The following is a 23,106-nucleotide window of genomic DNA, read 5'->3' on the forward strand; positions in this document are numbered from 1 at the left end:
CGCAAAAAAGACTGATTTCATTTATACCATGTGTCAGAAGAGACAAGTCAACAAAGCGAGAAAGTAAATCAGTGGCTGTGCAGGACTGGGAGGGGACGAGGGCATTGAGGAATGACAGATAAAGGGTATGGGGTCTCTTTGGGGGATTATAAAAATGTTATAAAGCAGACTGTGGTGATGGTTCATGAATACACTGAAAACCACTGAAATGTATACCTACAAAAATAAATAGAGCAAGGCTGCTTTCCTTTAGCAGTTGGGAACAATGTAACTGGAAGCCATCATGAAGATTTACAACCTGCCCCAGACAAGAGGATGAGATGGGGAAGGCTGAGCTCTTTGTTGTTGTTCAGTTACTATCTTGTGTAAGACTCTTTTTGACCCCATGGACCGCAGCACGCCGGGCTCCTTTGTCCTTCACTATCTCGGAGTTTGCTCAAATTCATGTCTATTGAGTCAGTGATGCCATCCAACCATCTCATCCTCTGTTGTCCCCTTCTCCTGCTCTCAATCTTTCCCAGCATCAGAGTCTTTTCCAATGAATCGGGTATTCACATCAGGTGGCCAAAGTACTGGAGTTTCAGCTTCAGCATCAGTCCTTCCAGTGAATAGTCAGGGTTGATTTCCTTTAGGATTGATTGGTTTGATCTTGCAGTCCAAGGGACTCTCAAGAATCTTCTCCAACACCATAATTTGAAAGCATCAGTTCTTCGGTGCTCAGCCTTCTTTCTGATCCAACTCTCACACATGTGCATGACTACTGAAAAAAACCATAGCTTTCACTGTACAGTTGAGGCAGTGGCAAGGGACATGCTACAGTCACATGGTGATTTGATGAATTTGGGGACTAAAAGGAAAGGTCCAATATGAATCTCCTTCACCTTCCACATTTGATTAGTTACCACGTCCTGCTGGCTCCTAACAGAGCTATCTCCGTGTTGCCTCTCTCTCCCCTGCAACAGACTAATGTTGTGTCCCCACGATATTCATACATTGAAATCCTAAACCCCAGTGTGATGAAACTTGGAGATGGGGCCTTTGGGAAGTGGGCCCTTTTGTCAGAGCCCTCATGAATGTGATAGTTTCCTTATTAGAGAGACCCCAGGGACTTCCCGGGGGTCCAGTGGCTAAGACTGCACTCCCAATGCAGGCCCAAGTTTGATCCCTGGTCAGGGAACTAGGTCCCACTTGCCACAACTAAGAGTTTGCATGCTGCAGTTAAGACCCAGCACAGCCAAGTAAATAAATAAAAATATTTTTAAAAGGCACAACCTAAAAGTTGAGAATTACATATGTATGTACATACACACACACACACACACACACACACACACACACACACACACATATATATAAAGAGAAGGCTTCCCTGGTGGTTCAGGGGTGAAGGGTCCACCTTGCAATGCAACAGACGCTGGTTTGATCCCTGGCCTAGGAAGATCCCACATGCCTTGGTGCAGCCAAGTCCATGCCCTGTAACTGCCGAGCCCATGTGCCTAGAGCCTGTGCTCCGCAACCAGTGAAGCCGCCACGAGAAGCCTGCACACCACAGCAAGGAGCAGCTCCTGCTCACCACAACTCGAGAAAGCCCGGGTGCAGCAACGAAGACCCACCACAGCCGAAAAATAAGATAAATAAATAAATCTTTTAAAAAAGAGAGAGAGAGCACGACCCCAGAGAGCTCCTTGCCCCTTCTGTGAGGATACAGTGAGAAGCAGCAAGTCTACGAGCCAGGAAGCAGACCCTCACCTGACGCTGAATCTGCCAGCGCCTTGATCTTGGATTTCCAGTCTCCTGAAGTGTGATTGATAAACATTTGTAGTCTATAAGCTCCCCTCGTCTATGGGATTCTGTTAAAAGACACAGACTAAGACCTGCCCCCCCCAGTATATCTTCTAAACCAGAGTTTCTTTCCTAAAACTCAGCTCTAATTGTATCACTTTCTCAAAATCTCAAGTAATCTGCACCCAGTTTATCTCACACAGCTCTCCCACAACCTCCCCTCCCCCACTGTGCACAAGTGCACGCACACACGCGCGTGCCCACACACACACACACACACGTCTTTCATTAGAACCACAGGGAACCACGTGACTTCTTTGATGTTGCTCCACTTCCCTCCTTCGCTCACCCTGTTTCCTCAAGTAGGAATGTTCTTCTGCCTCCACATCTACAAGGGTTGAGATTTTTTTTCCATTCCTCAAGGCCTGATTGTAATTCTACCACCTTCTTGTCACCTTTCTTTTTAAAAAATTTTCATTTTACTCCCCACTCTTGGAGCACACCATCTGGTAGAGGAGATAAATGAGACAATTGAGCTCTCTATTACCAGGCGATAAGACTCTGGCTGTGTACACCGTGTCCTGGGAGGACAGGGGAAGGAGGGCAGAAACTGTTCAGTTGCTTGAAAGATTGAAAATTCCACAGTCGAGCTGACTTCCCAGTCCAAGGACTGAGAACTCGGCGAGGAGGCACTGATGCAATCCTAACGGATCCCTTGTCACTGATCTACTGTTTTCTTAAGAGTGAGGGCTGTTTGGTTCTGTTGGAGAATAGTTGGTTTACAGTGCTATGCCCGTTTCTGCTTTACATATACACCTGTGTGCATTCTGTTTTTATATATTCTTTTCCAAATGGTTTATCCCAAGAGATTGGGTATAATTCCCTGGGCTATACAGTAAGACCTTGTTGTTTATCCGTTCTAAACGGAGTAGTTTGTGGCTACCCAGTCCATCCTTCTCCCTCCCTCTTGACGGCCACGTCTGCTCTCCATGTGAGTCTGTTTCTGTTCTATAGATAGGTTCATCTGTGCCGTATTTTAGATTCCACGTGTAAGTGATATCATACGATACTGGTCTTTCTCTTCCTGACTTACTTCACTCGGTAGGATAATCTCTGTAAGGGCTGTGTTTTTAACTTCTGTCCCGACAGCATCTGGTAGGGGTCCTAGTCTACTGGTGACAATAAGTCTTTACAGAAGGCTGAAAGGAGGAGAAGAGTTGTCTAACTCACCTCGGAGAGGGGGCAGGAAGCACTTCCTAGGAGAGGTAACACACGAGTTGGATCCTGGACTGTGGGTGGGGATGAACCACTGAGGTTAGGGGAGGAAGGGGGCTCGTCCATCCCGCTCGGGGAGCTGGAAGGAGGCCAGCAGCCCTGAACCCAGCCCAGCAGAGGTAAACTGGCTTCAGATTTTCGGCAAGACTTTGAGGAAGAAAAGGACGCAATTAGATCCGAGTTTTTGAGACGGAAACTGTGGTGGCTGTTAAGAAGATGGATTGAATGAGAGATGGCCTGGTCTGTTCAAGCTGTTATTAATTTAACAGAATATCTGGAGCTGGGGAGACTTGTGAACAACAGACGTTTATTTCTCACAGTTCTGGACCAGAGGTTTTGGGAGAGAAGTCAGAGAGAGCGAGCGAGCTGAGAGCTGAAAAGGGCCAGATCACAAGGGCTGTGAATGCCATGTCTTGTTGATGAATTTGATGCAAAAAACAGTGAGGAGCCGCTCAAGAGCTTTATGAGAGAAGTTTGGATGCCTGTGATGTTAAGGAGATAGAATCTAAAACCATCCATGCCAACTATTTGGATGACTCTCCCTTCTTAAAATTTCAATTCAATTTGGTTTTGAAAAACAGGCAGTGCCATCACACCATTTAAGATACAAAAGGTGCTGAGGCTGTATTGGAAAAAGCATCTCTTCCCAACCCTCATTTTCAGACTCTGGTCTATAGCTCTGCCTCCAGCTTTCTTCTCTGGGGGAAACCAAGTGCACCGGTGTTCCCAGTGCCACTGCGGGCCTAGCCCACTGCTCTCACAACTTGCCTTTTCCAGCTAACAGTGTATCTTGGAAATCATTTCATATCAGTTCTTAAGGTACCTCTTAATTGCTATTCATGGCTACCTAGTATTCCATTGTATGGCTATTCCACAATTTGTTTACATTTTTCACAGGTGCAAATGTATCTGGGGAGCTGATTTTATTGATCTCTCCTTAACACCAAAAGGTTTCACAGGTCCCCATGAAGAAAACTGTTGATATTGCCAAAGACGTCCTGAATTCAGGAATACTTTAAGGATTTTAGCATGTTATTAACATGTTACTTAAATTTGAAACTGTGTAAATGAGACATATCATTTATCCAGTCTATAGACAGTACTCAGTGTTCATATGGATTCAAACACCCACCCTATAGTAATTGGGTGTTTCCCCCTGGGTCCTTGCCCCTCATTATAAGATTTAGTGTCTGAGTGGTCTGGAGGTGGGAATGCTGGATGGTGCCTGGGTTTCTGATGTCCTTCACTGGAATGATGATACCAGGGGAGCAGCAGGTTTAGGAAAGAGGCACATGGTTTGGGCATGTTGAGTTTATTGTGTCTCTGGAACATGTATGCTGTATTTTAAGCTCTATAGCATTGTACTGCTGTGTGTGTGTGTGTGTGTGTGTGTGTGTGTGTGTGTGCACGCGTGCTCGGCTGCTCAGTTGTGTCTGACTCTTTGTGACCCCATGGACTGTAGCCCACCAGGCTCTTCTGTTCATGGAATTCTCCAGGCAAGAATACTGGTGTGGATAGCTATTCCCTTCTCCAGGGGATCTTTCCAACTAAAGGATTGGACCTGCGTCTCCTGTGTCTCCTGCATTGGTAAGTGGATTCTTTACCACTGTGCCACCTGGGAAGCCCTATTGTACTACTGTACCACCCTAAACCTTGAAATGTCCTAACCAAGCCTGAGAGATTTGCTAGGAGAGTGTTGAGGGCCTTTGGAGGAGCAATCAGACAGCCTGGACCATTGCATCCAAGTTTGTTGAGCCCATTCTCACAAGCCAGAGAAGGTCCAACTGCTCCGTCGTCCGGGGGATTAAATTCTCTGATATCCAAGCACTTGCTAATATCTTTTGAGTGCTCCCTTGCTGCCAGGCCCTGTGTCAGAGCCTGTTATGGGGGTGTCCACCGCAAAACGTGTAATTATTGTGTAATGCACAGTGATTGTGGTGGTCCTAAAATATGTCCACATATTCTATGATTCTCCTTCCTCCAAAAAACAGAATCTAATTCCCCTCGCCTTTAACGTTTGCCAGGCTTAGGGCCTTACTTCTGACAAATAGAATGTGATGGAGTGCTAGTGTGTGACCTCTGGGGCTGGGTCATAAGAGACTCTGTGTTTCCACCTTGCTGTCTTTTGGATTGCCCATGCTGGGGGAAGCCAGCTGCCCTATCCTGGGGCCACCCAAGCAGCCTGCCGAGAGGCCCACATGGGGAGGATATGAGACCTCTGCCAAGAGCCAGCACCAACTCGTCTGCCATGGGCATGACCCACCTGGAAAAGGAATCCTCCAGCCTCAGTCCAGCCAGCAAGTGGCTTCAGCCCTCCAAGCTTCCGGTCTTCCGGCTGAGGCCCCAAACACCGTGGGGCAGAGACAAGCCGTGTCCTCAGTTCCTGACCCGTAGACCCTGGGAGATAATAAGTTATCATTGTTGTTTCAAGCTGCTGTTTTGAGGTAATTTGTTAGAGCTCGTGCCGTGATGGCCGGTGAGCACAGAGCATTAAGAGAACACAAAGAATGGGGCATTAGCTCAGCGAGAGAGGTCAAAGAGACTTTCTGAAGGAAAGGAACTTTACTGGGTCTTGGAGGGTGCATAAGAATTGTCTAGGATGATTGGAAGAGTATTCCAGGCCTAGGGGACAGGACAGGTAATGGCCACTGAGGCTTTAAAGAGCATGGAGTGTGGGAATGAGCTGCATATATAACTTACCCCTTCAAATAGGGTCCCAGACAGACGGACTCGATACCACCTCTGCTCTAGAATAACTATATTTGTTACACGTTCCTTATTGGCAAATATACTTAGCATTCAATGGTGGGGGGGGGCTCTGACCTTTTTAATCCATTGATCTTTCATAAAAAGAATTTCTGAAGTTCAAGAGTCTCAGAATACAAGCAGTTTGATATGATTTTTTATCTTCTTTTTTAAAATTTATTTTATTTTTCGGTTGCGCCACAAGGAATATGGGATGTTAGTTCCCTGACTAGGGGTCGAACCTGTGCCCCCTGCATTGAAACTCGGAGTCTTAAGCATTGAACTGCCAGGGAAGTTCTGACATAATTTTTTTTTTTAAACCGTTGGAATACTCCTTTTTCTCAAAAGTGGTTTCTGAACATAGATAGGCATCAGAATCACATGGGAACTTAAAAAAAATCAGATTTCTGGGCCTCAACCCAGAACTGCCAAATCTTATCTGAGTAGGGTTCAGGATTTAATCCAAACTTCTCACTTTACAGAAAAGAACAAAAGACACAAGGGACAGAGTTGAGACTCAAACGCTGCTCATTTGGTTGTGATTTTTAAAAAATATATTTATTTATTTATGACGTATGGGGTCTTCGCTGCTGCGTGGGCTTTTTTCTCGAGTTGTGGCGCGTGGGGGCTACTCTCTTGTTGCGGTGCGCCGGCTTCTCGTCGCGGCGGCGTCTCTGGTTGCAGGACACAGGCCCTCGAGCGTGTGGTCCTCAATAGTTGGGGCTCGTGGGCTCAGTAGTTTTGGCTCCAGGGCTGTAAAGCACTGGCTCGGTAGTTGTCAGCACAGGCTTACTTGCTCCACAGCACGTGGGATCTTCCCGGGGACTTTTTTCAGGCAAGATCACTGGAACGGGTTTCCATTTCCTCTTCCAGGGGATCTTCCTGACCCAGGGATCGAACCTGTGTCTCCTGCACTTTTACCGCTGAGCCAGCGGAGAAGCCTGGTTGTGATCGCGATGCTGTGGCTCTCTGCTGTCACCAGAATTTTTTTTCTTTCTCAGCATCATGGCTAATCCCAGCTGTGTGATGGTTAAATATTATGTGAGCTCAGAGGTTTAGCCCACGAGGTAGATCTTGATCTTCACATTCCACCTCTCCATGGTCCATGAAAAAAAAAAAAAAGAAATTAATATACTATTGCATTTTTATGTCTCTTACTTAAAAATTTTTTTTTTGATCCTGGTAAGCAGTTGGGACTCTGTGCTTCCACCCCATGGGTTTGATCACTGGCGGGGGGGCTAAGATCCCATATGCGGAGTGGCACAGCCAAAAAAAAAGAAAAAAAAAAATATTTTTTTTTTTGTCCTAGTTTTTGCTCTTCCTCTCACCCACATACATTTTAAAAAATGAGGGTGTTTCCTGGTGGTCCAGTGGTTAAGATTCTGAGCTCTCACTGTGGTGGACCCAGGTTCAATCCCTGATCAGGGAACTATGGCCAAAAAAGAAATTGAGGTGTAATTCCTATACCACAAAATTCACCATCTTGAAGTGTACAGTTCGGTGGTTTCTAGTATAATCACATAAATGGATTAGTACAACATGTAACCTTTTTCTGTCTGGTTTCTTTCACTTAGCACCATGTTTTCAAGGTTCATCCTTGTTGTATGTGTCAAGTAGCTCATTTTTATGGCTGAATAACATTTCACTGTATAGATAAATCACATTTTGTGTATCCACTCATCTGCTAATGAACATCTGAATAGTTGCTACTTTTTAGCTATTATGAATAATGCTGCAATGAACATTCATATATATTTGTTTTGGTGTGGACATATCTTTATTTATCTTTATTTTTTATTGGCTTGTGGGAACCTTGTTCCCCAACCAGGGATCGAACCCTGGCCCTCTGCAGTGAAAGCACAGAGTTTTAACCACTGAACCACCAGGGAATTCCCTGGACATACGTCTATAATTCTCTTCAGCATATGCCTGTGAGTAGAATTGCTAGATGATTTGGTAACTCAGTTTAACTTTTTGAGGAACTGTTACTGTTTTTCATAATCATGTATATTTTTACACTGAGGAAATAACGCTTTAAAAAAAAATTGAAAGTCACTTACCCACAAGGGGAAAAATAATCAGAAATTATATCACTCAGAAGGATCACAATTTAGAGACTAAGTATGAAGGTACATTGATATTTACCTCTTCTCCTTCCTGAAACACCACTGAAATGATAGTTTAAGTTTTTCTTTTAAGATATAAACCCTCTTGGATAAAGAGGACGAAAAGAAGAAAATGATAACAAAATGTTCTGAAGTTGAAAAGCCGATGGGCCATGGCGAGTGCCTCAGAGCAGACCAAAGACAGCTAAGACCTAAGCTAGCAGTGGGGGATCTCAGTAGAAAGCTGGCTGGTGCCACAGATCCCAGAAAGGCTCAGATCTTACAGAGACCGGGTATCCCTGAGAACGGTAGGCAGTGAAATGGGGTCGAACAAAGAGATCAGGCAACAGTTTATAAAAAAGTTTGTACACCTATGTTCATAACAGTGTTATTCACAGGTATTAGCAGTATTATTCCACCAAAAGGTGGAAGCAACCCAAATATCCATTGGCAGATAATGCATAAACATAATGTGGTACTTATATACAACGGAATATTTTCAACCTTAAAAAGGAAGGAAATTATGACACCTGCTACAACATGGACATATCTCGAGGGCGTTATGTTAAGGGAAATATACCAGCCACAAAAGGGCAACTACTGTTTGATTCCACTTCACTGAGGCACTTAAAAGTCTCAAATGGAGACGGGAAGTAGGATGGTGGTTGGCAGGGGCTGGGGGGAGGAGGAATCAGGAGTTTAACAGAGACAGAGTGTGAGTTTTGCAGATGAAGGGTTCTGGAGATGGGTTGCACAGTAGTGTGAATGGATCTGACACTAGTGAACTGTATGCTGGTTAAGACGATGCATTTTATGTTAAGGGTATTTTACCACGGTTAAAATAAAGTTGAAAAAGAAATAGATTCTTAGCTCCTCTTCCTCATCCTGAGCAAGATGACTGTCCCTCCACCAATCTAGGCTGAAGATGTGATGCTGACTGTCTGGAGAGGTATAGCAAGAGGAAGTCTGGGCCAGAGGGTGTAACACAGCTGAGGGCAGGGGGTTTAACAGGGCAAGGGAGACCCTCCAGGGAGGGGGAGGTCTCCAGGGAGATCTCCAAGGGAGAGGGAAGGCCCCTCATTTGCCTTTTTTAGTGTTGGAAGCTAAGACTATGATGTCCACACCCTCACTGAAGGAGTTCTCTCTCGATTCCGGGGCTTCCCTAGTGACTCAGATGCTTTAAAAAATTTTGCTTGCAATGCAGGAGAACTGGGTTCGCTCTCTGTGTCAGGAAGATCCCCTGGGGAAGGGAATGGCTACCCACTCTAGTATTCTTAGCTGGAGAATTCCATGGACAGAGGCGCCTCTGACACGACTGAGTGCTTAACACTTTCACTTTCTTTTTTTTCTGGATTAACTGACTGGTTTAAGAGAAAGACCTTCTGGATACTGACATATAAAGTGAAAGTGAAGTGAAGTCGCTCAGTCATATCTGACTCTTTGCGACCCCGTGGACTGACATATAAACAGAGGCCTAAAAGGTCGTACCAGCCTTTGACGGTAAAAGACAGAATCCAAAGCAACAAAGAGAGAAAAAAAAAAAAGATCTTGGGAGAGGCAGAAGCAGAAGAAAATCTTAGAGAAAAAACTTAATATTGTAAGTTGTTGGGTAGATAAGATTGATATTTCATCCTTGAAGTAAGTACAAAAGACCATGTAAAAAGAACATTCAGAGAACCCAAAAAAAAGCTCTTAACAATTAAAACTATGGTATTGAAAATGAAAAATTCAACAGAAATGTTGGAAAGTAGGTGAAAAAATATCTGTAGAACAAATGACAAGCGGTGCAGCCTCATGGACTATACAGTCCATGGAATTCTCCAGGCTAGAAAACTGGAGTGGGTAGCCTTTCCTTTCTCCAGGGGATCTTCCTGACCCAGGAATCGAACTGGGGTCTCCTCTATTGCAGACAGATTCTTTACCAACTGAGCTATCAGGGAAGCCCTATGAATGACAAAGACACACCCCCCCAAAAAAAAAATTCAAGGATCCATTTAGGAGACAGATCCAACATCAAAAAACTAGACAGGAAGAAGTATCAAAATAAAATAAGCCTCTAGAAAAATTGACGGGATGAATTTCTAAGTAGGGAGGCCCCAAGTGTGATTTGATACAGTGAATTAAAATAATCCCATGTGAAGACAAACAATCTTGAAATTTCAGAATGCAGAAGCCAAAGTTAAGATCCTGCAAGTTTATAGAAAGAAAAGGAAATCAGAATGACTTCAGACTTTTCAACAACTTTATTGAAAACTAGAAGACGATAATAAAGCAATGACTTCAAAATTTGGAGGAGATATGTTTACATCATCAAATCGTTATGTTGTATACCTAAAACTAATGCAATGTTGTATGTCAGTTACAACACAATTTTTAAAAAAGCAGACTTCCCATGGAAAAGTGTTATATTGATACATCTTATTGAAAAGCTATTATTAAAAAAGACTGATTATTAAATATTTTTAAATTCTGAGAAAAGATGGTTGCAAACCTAGAATTCTGTACTTCGCCAAACTATCAGTCCTGTTAGGGTAAAAGACATTTTCAGGTATGCAAAGTTGTTGAAGTGTGTGTGTTCAGTCATGTCTGACTGCGACCCCATGGACTATAGTCCACCAGGCTCCTCTGTCCATGGAATTCTCCAGGCAAGAATACTGGAATGGGTTGCCGTTCCCTTCTCCAGGGGATCTTCCCATCTCAAGGACTGAACCTGCATCTCTTGCACCTTCTGCATTGGCAGGCAGATTCTTTACCACTGTGCCGCCTGGGAAGCCCTCAGGTATGTGAAGCTGCAGAAAACTTATCTTCCTGGCACATTTTCCCAGGAAGCTGTTGGAGGAGAGGCTTCAATAAAAGGAGGGAATAATCCAAGGGAGAGGAAGCACAGGACTCAGGGACAGGAGGAGGGGAGAGAGGTGAAAGCCGTCCCAGCAGAAGCTGTGTCCCAGCCTACAGCGAGCCACCTAGAGTGTGACTGATGGGCCACAGGACAGATGGCCCCAATTCAATTAGACTGATCCATTACCTTCTAGGATTGATTTTGTGATTGGTAGCTGGAAAACTAGACAAACAAAACCTTTGTATTTGACAATTAACTCCAAGAAGGAAAATATAATCATAGTCTTATCAATGGGCTCAGCTGTAAATAATATTTGTATAATAATAATGTTATAAATGGGGCTTCCCAAGTGGCTCAGTCAGTAAAGAATCTGCCTGCAATGCAGGAAACCTGGGCTTGATCCCTGGATCAGAAAGATCCCCTGGAGAAGGGAATGGCAACCCCCTCCAGTATTCTTGCCTGGAGCCTGACAGGCTATAGTCCATGGGGTCGCAAAGAGTTGGACATAACTGAGCCATTAACACAATGTTATAAACACTGAATTCTGCTCTGGCCAAAAATTAGGATATAATTTTTTTTAGGAAGAATAGGGGAAGGGGAAGAGGTGTGTGTGTGTGTGTGTGTGTGTGTGTGTGTGTGTGTGTATTAAGGTGTAAGAGTTAAATTCTTATTTTCTGTTTTAAGTACCTAAAACTGAACAAAATCAAGAAAAAGAGACAAAAGCATGCTGTTTAGGAACAGGAGGTACATACCAGAAGGATCGACCAAAAGACTTGAAAATGACTCTGAGATGTGGGTCGAGAGTATAATGAGGTGGGATTGCTTTTCTTTCAGGATTAGTCTTCAAGTATTTGATTTTTAAAATGATGTCTGTGTCCAACTTAATAAAAATAAAAACATTAATTAAATCGAAGGCCAGGGGCAGGAGCAATGAAAGAGATTTAGATGAGGCCATAGAACATTTTGTCCCTTTGCATTTTAAATTAGGGATAGAGCACGTCAAACTATATATTGTGTGCAACTCATAGTAAAAGATACAGTTAGGATTTATATGGGACCAATTATAGAGCAGAGACGAGGAGAGACAGGTGACAAGAGAGAGGGGGAGTGATAGAGAAATAAAGAAAGAACGGGAGGGAGAGAGAGAAATGAATGCTAAGACACGGAAAGACAGGGACACAGAAAGATACACCCCGATGCACATACACAAGCAAGACATGTGAAGTGCCACAACAGGAAGAAATCCACAAGTGCACTGCTGGAGTGTACACCCCACGTGTGCACACACCCAAGTAAGGACAGAACCCAAGTCTTCATAGTAACATCTCAACTTTGGATTAAATGGCACAGAATTGGATTATTTGGAGAAGGCAATGGCAACCCACTCTAGTACTCTTGCCTGGAAAATCCCATGGACAGAGGAGCCTGGTGGGCAGCCGTCTATGGGGTCACACAGAGTTGGACACGATTGAAGTAACTTAGCAGCAGCAGCAGCAGCAATTGGATTATTACCACTAAATATCACTTCCACCACCACCATGAAACTGGCCCTCCTCTGCTTTCAAGACTCAGCTGAACACTCTTCCTCTTAGGAGCCTTCCTGGCCACACCGTTCTGGAGCCATTGTTCTGTCTCCTCAATTTCCAGAGAAAGAAAGTCTTGCCTTGCCACTTATTTGGGGGGGGGATTACAAATGGCCTGGTGACATCCTAACATAGCTGTATCGAGCGGTTGCCGTTTGGCTTTTGAGGCCGTTTAGCTTTCATGTGTTGCTCTTCAGCTTGGTTATAAGCACGTGGTGGACAGAGGAGCCAAACCTTACTCACTGAAGAAACTGCCGCCGGTCAGCTCCCAGGAAGGCTTTGGATCTGAATTGCTTCTCTGCCATTTACTTGCTGTGTGACTTTGGGCAGGTTGCTTATCTCTGCATCAGGGTCCTAGTCTGTAAAGTAGAGCTGGTATAGGGTTGAATTATATGAAATTCCCAAGATTGTACCATATTTGACCAACAAAAATGGCAGTTGTACATGGTTCAACACAATAAAACCACAACTGCTTAGGTGGCATGCAGATGAAACATGGTGCCTGTTGAATTGTAAGCAAGCACCATCCTGCTGCATGAAAAGTGGACCTGGCAGTAAGCCACTCAGACCTCGGGGAGCAAAAGCAGCAGCCTTGGAATGCCGAGCAGCCAAGTAGAAAGAGCATGAGCCTGGCCCCTGATACCCTGGAGCCTCCAGATATGCTATGGATTGCTTATGTCTAGATGCTTGTATGAGTAAGCCTCACATTTCAGTAAAACCACTGTCGTTTGGGTCTGTTTTGAAGCAGTTAAAAAGACATCCTTATGAATAAAGGGCACGTGTGAGAAAGAAAGGATGCAGGTATTTCTGCCTCCTCAGACTGGACATGATGCCATGGAGCTGTGCAGCCTAAGACCTGGCAGGCGGTTTGCGAGGAGGATAACAAGTGCAGGAAACTGACCTGTTCTTCTGGAGCCAGGAAAGAGGTTGGAAATACCAGTCTGGGAACCACATGTGTCTATATGATTATTATAACCTTCAGAAAGGTGTGATCATTCTGGAAAGACACATAGATGCAGGAAAAAAAGGCCTCTATTAGCCAAGTATATCATGAAATGCTGAGAATGCAAATGATCGTGGTAATTATGACCACTGCTGAAGCACCTCACTATGAGCCAGGCAGTCTCTGAGTTAAATGCTTCAAGTGTATCCGTTTAATCCTCAGGATAACCCCTTTGGTGGATATCATTAATCCAATTTTACTGAAGAGAAAACAGGCTTAGTGGATGACAGAGTTGGGATTTGAACCGAGGTCTGATCAACCTCAAAGTCTACATTACTAATCTTTACTTCATAAATCTAAGCATAGTTTTTTGGTTTTTTTTTAAACTTATTTTTAATTTGAGGATAATTGCTTCCCTGGTAGCTTAGACAGTAAAGCGTCTGTCTGCAATGCAGGAGACTGGGGTTCGGGGTCAGGAAGATTCCCTGGAGAGGGAAATTGCAACCCACTCCAGTAACCTTGCCTGGAAAATCCCATCGATGGAGGAAGCTGGTAGGCTACAGTCCATAGGGTCGCAAAGAGTCGGACATGACTGAGTGACTTCACTACACCATACTCACTATATTCTTTATAATGTTGTTTTCTACTGCACAACAACATGAATCAGCTATGAGAATACATATATCTCCTCACTTTTGTGTCTCCCTCCCACCCCCATTCCCTAGTTTTTCTTTCCTTAACTTTTGGATGCAGGCATATAGAGTTATCCAAACTCTCAAACTGTAGACTTAAAATGGGTATGTTTTGTTATATGTAAGTTACATGTCCATAAAACTGGTCTAAGGGCTTTCTTGGTGGCTCAGTGGTAAAGAATCCACCTGCCAATGCAGGAGACACAGGTTCAGTCCCTGGTCCGGGAAGATCCCCTGCAGAAGGAAATGGCAACCCACTCCAGTATTCTTGCCTGGAAAATCCCATGGAGAGAGGAGCCTGGTGGGCTACAGTCCGTGGGGTTGCAGAGTTGCACATGACTTAGCGACTGAACAACAACAACAACAAAAAGATCTAAAAAAATAGAAATGTAATTTCAGAGCTTTCATTGTGCATGCATCAGGGGTCAATAACTAGTTCTTAACAAGACATAATATGAACTTAAAATGTTAGCCAGTGACAAAGGTTAGAACTGAAGGAAGGTTTTTGTAATTCCCCACCCTCACCCAGTCTGAGTTAGAAATAAGAAGTCTTACTGCCACACTCAAAAAAATACAAAAACTGTGGATGAAATAAAGCTGTTAGGTTTTACTGTAGGAATTTCAAGGTACCATATTCTAAAGGTTAAGATACTCTAACCTGCAGGGCTGCTCAACTGCAAGACTCAAGACTTTGCAGTGCTATTGATGTTTCAGACCAAAGGCTTCTTTCAGACCAGGTGCTGTCCTGTGGGGGAGCTGTCCTGTGCCTTGTAGAATCCTTAGGCAGCAACTCTGGCCTCTACCTGCCAGATGCCAGGAGCAATTCCATTCTCAGTTGTGACAACCAGTAATATTGCCAGATGTCCCCTGGGGGGGCAAAATCGCCCGGTTGAGAGCCATGCGGTTAGCACATCCCCTGGTGGTAGAGTCTCCCCTTGGGCTACAACATCACCAGGGTCAGGGACTCTTGTCCGCTGGGCCCACCCCGGGTGCAGGCATCCCTAGGTCACTTTCTGGCCATCTGAGCTCATCAAACTTCCTCCTCTGGGAGGGTTAGCACTTTCCTCCTTGGCAGGACACAGCTGCTGGGGCTCCTGTCCGTCCTCTCCCTGCGTGGGTCTGGTGGTTTGGTGCCATTTCTTCACCTGCACCTCCAGGAGCAATGGCTGTCCCCTCTGCTGGCCCCTTGAGCCCTCCCCCACTGCACAAACTGCAGAGCCCCAGTGGGCGCCCCTTCCACGGTAGAAAGAGCCAGGGTCTGCTGGTGGGCGGGGCAATGCCCCTCCCCCCAAAGAACCCCCGCCCCCCACTCCGGAATGGCAATGGAAGGGGAATCTTCCACCCGTCACAGGAAGGGTGGGCAGCCTCCTGCTCTTTTCTTGGGAAGGAGGTCCCCACCCTGACACCAGGAGGGAATTCTAGAAGTTGACTCTCCTCCCCACTCGGGGTGTATGGCTTTGCCTCGGTACAAAGTTCCTACTAGAGCTGTCTTGTTTCTTTTGTCCTGGAACCTGCTAGGTGGTAAAAGTGAAAGTCTCTGTCATGTCCGACTCTTTGTAACCCCATGGACTATACAGTCTATGGAATTCTCTAGGCCAGAACACTGGAGTGGGTAGCCTTTCCCTTCTCCAGGGGATCTTCCCAACCCAGGGATCAAACCCAAGTCTCCCACATTGCAGGTGGATACTTTACCAACTGAGCTAGGTAGAAAAGGAAGAAAGAAAAATGAAGAAGAGGAGGAGAACTTTTCCCCACAGACCTTGCCACTCACCCAGCCCCCACCTCAAAATAAGGCAAGGAGGCATCCTCCAGTTTTCAGATTTCCTTATCTGTAAGAAGATCAACCATTACAATTTTATGACCCAAATGCAAGGATGCATTTTTTGGTTATTAAATGAACCAAGTGATTTCAGATCTGAATGGGCAGTGAAATAAGATATATATATATATATATATATATATATATATATAAAATTGTCCCTGTTTCTAATTTTCCCGGAAAGTCTCCCTCATGACTCTGAAATCTCTGGAATGTGTACATCTTGCCATTCCACCCATCCCTGGGCTTTAAGGCAGGAATGTCAAACACAATCAGCATAAGGTCACCACTTGGTCAGTGGAAATTTTTTGAAATGGTGGTGACACCATCTCTGGTGCCTCCAGCCTGCTATTTCTGGCTGCCAGCCATTTTTGGTGGCAAAAGACTGCCCTGGGGCGGTGGCAGAGGCCAGCGGGTGGCCTGGGTGAGTCTCCGGGCAGCACGCCCCTCACGTCATCTGCGGGCAGGTCAGAGGAGGCAGAGGAGCAAGGGAAGCTGGGCTGCCCCTCTGAGGGCGCGCCTATCGAGGCACCTTCGTATGACGGGCAAGAGGCGCTAACTCTTCGGCGCGTCTGTGGAGGCACCTGCGTATGACGGGCAAGAGGCGCTAACTCTTCTGCGCGTCTGTGGAGGCACCTGCGTATGACGGGCAAGAGGCGCTAACTCTTCGGCCTAAAACAGCAGAGGCGCCTGGAGGAAAAAACCAGGCATTAGGGAGTGTGAGTTATAGTGAGAGTCCCTTGGACTGCAAGGAGATCCTACCAGTCCATCCTAAAGGAAATCAGTTCTGAATATTCACTGGAAGGACTGATGCTGAAGCTGAAACTCCAATACTTCGGCCACCTGATGTGAAGAACTAACTGACTCCTTAGAAAAGACCCCGATGCTGGAAAAGATTGAAGGCAGGAGGAGAAGGGAACGACAGAGGATGAGATGGTTGGATGACATCACTGACTCAATGGACATGAGTTTGAGTAAACTCCGGGAGTTGGTGATGGGCAGGGAGGCCTGGTGTGCTGCAGTCCATGGGGTCGCAAAGAGTCACACACGACTGAACTACTGAACTGAACTGAACTGAAAAAAAAAAAACCAGAACCGCTCGCTCTCCATCATGTGAAGACACAGTAAGAAGATGACTAGCTGGCTGCAAGCCAGTAAGAGGCCTCTCACCAGGAACGGACTCGGCCAGCACCTTCATCTTGGACTTCCCAGCCTCCATACACGTCTGTTGTCTAAGCTACCCAGTCTCTGGTGTTTCGTTATGGCAGCCCATGCTGACTAAGACACCGGAACACTTTGGAGCACAATTAGGGAAATGCACATATAGCCTGGATATTAGATAAGATAAAATCTATTGACATGAGGAAGTAGCGACCATTAACAGAGAATGGCAGCTTTCAAAACATCACGTGCAAGATAATCTCATTTTGTTAAAAAACATGTATATGCATAGGAAAAGTTCTGTAATGTTACACAGGAAGCTGTGAAATGGTAACCACTGGGTGATGGAAATATGGTGTTTATTTTTTCTTTTCAGTATTTGGTAACTTTCTACAATGCATATATATTGCTTTGTAAAAGTAAAAGGTTATTTTTAATTAGACAGGGAGTGTGACCTGGGAGGGACTTCCTAGACTGTGTACTCACAACCCTCATTTTTTTTTCAAAGGAGGAAAATTTTTGACTCATCACACTGACTTTTAAAAACACAACAACACTTTTTATTGTGGAAAATTTCAAAGAGACTCAAGCATAGACAAAACATTCTACCAGCTTCAACAATGATCAACTCATGGCCATGCTTGTTTCCTCTATTGCCCCTCCTGCATACTTTCTCCTTTTCCTTTTTATTTTGAAGCCAATCCCAGACCTCACATAATTTATCTCATTAATATTGCTGTACTGTTTCTTTAAGGACTCAAAAATACACAACCACAATACATTATCACACTTAAAAAAATTCCTTAATATGATCAAATATCCAGCCAGTGGTCATAATCCCGATTGTCTCATAAACCCAAGAAATCAATTTTTAAAAGTTTATTTGATTGAATCAGGATCCAAAAAAGGTCCATAAATTGCAATGGACAATATCTTTCTCTTTGTCTTTGAATCTATGGGTTCTTTCTCCATCTCTTTATTTTCCCTGGAGGCAGATTTGTGGAAGAATCCAGGTGGTTTGCCCTGAGGTGTTTCCCATAGTCCAGATTTTGTTGATGATATCCCCTGATATTCAATGCGTTCCCCTCTCCTCTGTATTTCCTGTAACTGGTAGTGGCATCTAGAGGCTTGATCATATTCCTATGTTCGATTCTGGAGGGGCAGAACACTTCATAGGTGGTGGTGCCTTCTTCCAACAGGACATAGAGAATGTCTGATTGTCCCTTGTAATGTGATGTGTGGTGTTAGTTGTTAAAACTCAATGCCTGGATCCATTCTTTCCTGGTGATACTCCAATTCTACAATTCTGTCTTCATTTATTAGCTGGAATAGTTCCAAAAAGAAAAACTCCTCTTCAGTGGCATCATGGAGGCAGACAGATGCTTGACTTTTCCCTTTACTAACAAGTTTTCAAAACAACCCAGTGATGCTCTGGTGTCATCCACAGGTGAGCAATTTATTGGTCATTACTCATGAATGAACTCATGAATTTAACCATATTCATCTTTCTTTTTTTTTTTTTTCCATATTCATCTTTCAATCTATTGTAGTTCTTACCCTTCTTGCTGCTCAATTATTACATCCTTTGGCCACTGGGAATCTCTTCAGGTTTGCTCCTGAGTCTTTTTGACATGATCCTAGTAATCTTTGATAGAAATCTCCCTTCAGAGCTGAAATGTGATCTCATTGGGCAAAACGGGCCATGAAAAATAAGGCAGGGTATTATTGCTGAGGCCTTATTATTCCTCTCCCCTCTGGTTCGAAAGCATTGCCTGCCCCAGTGAAGGTCTCCCCCACTCAGCTCCTGTCTCCTTGACTCAAATGTCCCAGAGCCCTCTCACCTTTGACTGTGCTGCCCAAGAGCTCCCTGCTTTGCTGGCATTTCAAAAGTGGGAAGTCAGCATTGGAAGTGCCTTAGTGACCCCAGAAAGGGATGTGGAGTCCCAGGTGAGTTTGTTAACAGGTGTCATGCACGCAGGTGGAGAAGGAAATGATAACCCACTCCAATATTCTTGCCTGGAGAATTCCATGGATAGAGGAGCCTGGTGGGCTACAGTCAGTCCATGGGGTCGCAAAGAATGACTAACACAACTGAATGACTAACACACACGTGCAGGCAGAACTGGGTGCAGGCTGACTTCCCAGGGGATGCTCATTCCTCCAGCTGCTATGTGAGGTTTATAATTCCAGTACACCCTGTTCTTTCAACTTCTAACTTTTCGCAGGCTTCTGATCTTGCAGAAGGGCTGCGTGCGTGCTCAGTCATATTGGACTTCACTCTTTGTGACCCCATGGACTGTAGCCCGCCAGGCTCCTCTGTTCATAGGATTCTCTGGGCAAGAATGCCGGAGTGGGTTGCCATTTCCTCCTCTAGGGGATGTTCCCAACCCAGGGATGGAACGGCGGCTCCTGCGTCTTCTGCATCGGCAGGCTGATTCTTTATCACTGAGCCACCTGGGAAGCCCAGGAAGGCTGTGTAGCCCTGGCTCAAGTCAGCCTCAGCAGCCCACCTTTGGCTGAGCCCCTCATACCCCGACTCTGTCCAGTCCTGCCTCTCACTCCAGGTTCTAGCCTCTTTCTCATCTCCCTCATCTCTGTCTCTATGCGTCTCTCTTCATCCTCAAAGGATACCCCGCGCTATCTTATTCAATCTCAACAACCCTCTAATCATTCCCATTTTATAGATGAGGAAAGTGAGAAACTTAGATGTTCATGCTGACCTGGGATTTGAACCACACGTGCCAAGTCCACAGCCACTGACACCAAGTGCTCTGCTTCTTGGCGCTGAGCACTACTTATTTTTCTTTTTAAAAAATAATATCTTAAAAAAATAAAATAAAAATAATATCTATTTTCTGATTTTGGAGTGAAGACATACACATAAAAATTCAAGCAGTATAAATTTTATTGTTTTTTTTCAAGTAAAATTAAGTCCTTCCTCTTCTCAGATCTAAAAATTATCAACATCAATTATTTGGTATATTTCCTTCCAGACTTACATAAACATTCATGAATAAATGATTTTTTTAAAGATGTGCTTTTTTTGTAGTTTTCTGCACACTGCTTTATTCACTTATTAATGTATTGGGAACGGCTTCTTGTGTTTGGAACATCTGTATTTCCTGCAATCTGTTTAGCAGCATTGGTTTTCCATTGTTACCATAAATCATTCAGTCAGTGCCATACCAGTGAACTTTGGGGTTGTTTCCCATTTTTCATTATTTCAGACAATGCTGCAATTAGCACCTTTGTGCATTTAGCTTTGCACACTTGTGTAAGTATTTCCGTTGGATAAATTCCTGGAAATGGAATTTCTGAGTCAAAACCATGCACATTTAAAATTTTCACAAATATTTTTAAACTGACCTCCAGAGTCTATATTGGTTTACATTTACACAATGAGTGCCTGTTTTCTGCATACTTGCCAGACTGATGTTGTGAATCTTTTTCAGTTTTGCCTGACAGGTGAACAGTATTTTATTATTGTTTTATCTTGCATTACTTATTGTTAAAGTTGAACACGTTTGTTGGTAATTTCTCTTTTCTTGGGTGAATTCTCTATTCACATCCTTTTTTCACCTTTGTTGGGGTCATTTTTTCTTTCTCTTATCAGTTCACAAATGTTTCTTATATATCATATCAATCTTTTTCATATGTGTTAGAAATAGTTTCCTAGCTATGTTTGTAGTTTGACTTTGCCATATAGAAGTTTTAGCTATAAATGAAATCAAACTTACAAGCCTTTTGGTTTATTTGTTACTTTTTAAAAAATTTTTATTGGAGTATAGTTAATTTACATGTTACTTGGTCTTCATATCATTTTAGAAGGGCCTCCTCCCTCCCAAGGTTGTAAGAATGTTCACCCTCTTTTCCCTTTTAATAATTTGTTTTTACATTCAAATCTTTTGATGTCATGAATGGAATAGAAATCCAGCTTCCCACACTCTCCCTGGACTAGTTAGTTGTTTAAAGAAACAATTCTCAAACAATCTTTTCCCCACCATTCAAGTGCCATCTTTACCAGATACATGTTAAATTCCGGTGTGCATTTCCTGCTCTTTCTGGACTCTTCTGATAGATCATGCCAGTCCTGTACCAGTCCCAGCTCACATGCTCTCAGTATATGTTAGGCCAGGTCCCCCATTACTCATCTATTTCAGAAAGTTCACTGAACATTTTCATTTTTCTCATTATCATTCTGGATGAACTTTTGAACTGTTTTGTCAGATTTCCCAAATTATCCTTTGGGGATTTAGAGACTGCATTGAATTTACTGACTTAGGGAAAACTTACATCTTTTACATTATGGTTTGGTAATAACTAGTAATAAGAACTAGTTATTACTCTGTTTGGTCAAGTCTTCCTTGGTTGAGTAACTCAAAAGCCTTTAGTTTTACTGATTAATCGAATAGAGGTCCTGTACTCTGGTTAAAATTTCTCCTAATATTTTATGATTCTATTTGCTGTTATAAATGAGATAATTCCTTCCAATAATTTCCTAACTATTAAAAAGCTATGGGAAATCCTTCCATTTTCGATAACATGGATGGATCTCGAAGGCCTGATGCTAAGTTAAATAAAAAGACAGAGAAAGGCAAATACTGTATGCTCTCACTTATATGTAGAATCTGAAAAAAGAAAATGAAACTCACAGATACAGAGAATAAGTTGAGGGTTGCCAGAGGTGGGAGGGGGCGATGGGGAAAAATGGGTGGAGGTAGTCAAAAGGTACAAACTTCCAGTTATAAGATAACTGAGTCCTGGGGAGGGCATGCACAGCATGGTGACTATAGCTAACAATACGGTGTTCTATGTTTGAAAGTTGTTAAGAGAGTAGATCTTAAGAGTTCTCATCACAAGGAAAAAAATTCTAACTGTGGTGATGGATGTCAACTAAACTTATTGGTGATGACCATTTCACAAAATACACATATATCAAATCATTATGTTGTACACCTACATTGTTATATGTCCATTATACAATTTTTTTAAATGTAAATAATTTAAAAGCTATTCCTTGTTCTTAACTCTTATCTCTTGTCCACACTGTCTCTTATAGAGCTCAGTCTTGGCCCTGAGTACCATCTTTATGTTGATGACTCCTAACATCCACATGTTTGTCAGCCCTCTCAAACCATCATCATTTTATCCCTAACTTGGTGTTTCCTAAATTTCAAATATTCTCACACCACTGTTATAATTTTTCATAATCTGAGTATCACCTGTACTATTATTTCTTTGCTTACTATTTTTCTTTAAACCAACTCATTAAAAATATATTTAGCCTCATCTTGTGCATGCAGTAATCGATATGAAATAACAAATAGTCTGATGTGCTGATTGTCATTTCTCTCAATGTGTGTGAAAAGAAATACAAAACTATTAAAGTTTTTCAAAATGTTCTTCATGTCACTTAAAAGACATCTCTGGTATCATCCATTATATTTTTGAATCTCTGGTCTATCTGGTAACAAACCTGAATATTTGCCATTGTTTCAGAATCAACATTCTTCCCTCAAAGTCCCTCTCAACCCCACTTTCCATGGGTTGTCAAGATGACCATTTCCTCAGTCATCTGAGTGCCAACCTAGGGCTTCATAGATTCCCCCTTCATCTCCTTCATCTCCAACCAGAGGATGTTTTCTTTCAACTGCATCTTGCCATCTGTCCTGTGCCCTCCATTCTCCCAGACTCTTTGTAATCCTCCTCCATGGATTCCTTCTTGAGGACCAGCCTCTTGGGCTTTGAGGCCCCTCTTTCTGCACCAGCTTCATCAAGGTTGACTCACTGCCACCTGCATATTTAAACACAATTGCTGCCCCCACCGCAATCCCACAATCATGTTGTGAGCTTGGGACTTTCTCCCTGCTCATCCAAGCCTTACCTGTACTTTTAGGTGCATTGTGCAGGAAGCCTTGTCAGAAGAGTCCAGCCCTCTCCCTCTCTTAGTCCTGGAGCATTGTCTAGTGTCAGCTCAGGAATCTCATGCCCCTGAATAGACTACAAGCTGCTGGGGGGGCAGGCTTCTGTCAGAATGTTCCTGCTGCCTTGGCGCAGGGCCAGCACACATCAGATGCTCAGTTAATGTCTGTGGAGTCAGTGCACGGTGGCATTCCCAAAGACTTACCTCCAGCTGCACCTCTCCCGCTCACTTACCATAGT

The 23,106-nt window shown here is 43.7% G+C and overlaps 1 non-coding gene across 1 annotated transcript; it reads right to left on the reverse strand.

The window, feature by feature from the left end:
• Positions 1-7,618: 7,618 nt before the first annotated feature.
• TRNAE-UUC (transfer RNA glutamic acid (anticodon UUC)) lies at positions 7,619-7,691 on the reverse strand. The gene has a single exon. It is a non-coding gene; the product is annotated as a tRNA-Glu (tRNA).
• Positions 7,692-23,106: the final 15,415 nt, after the last annotated feature.

This window comes from Odocoileus virginianus, chromosome 33 (assembly GCF_023699985.2).
Source record: "Odocoileus virginianus isolate 20LAN1187 ecotype Illinois chromosome 33, Ovbor_1.2, whole genome shotgun sequence".
Classification (NCBI taxonomy): domain Eukaryota; kingdom Metazoa; phylum Chordata; class Mammalia; order Artiodactyla; family Cervidae; genus Odocoileus; species Odocoileus virginianus.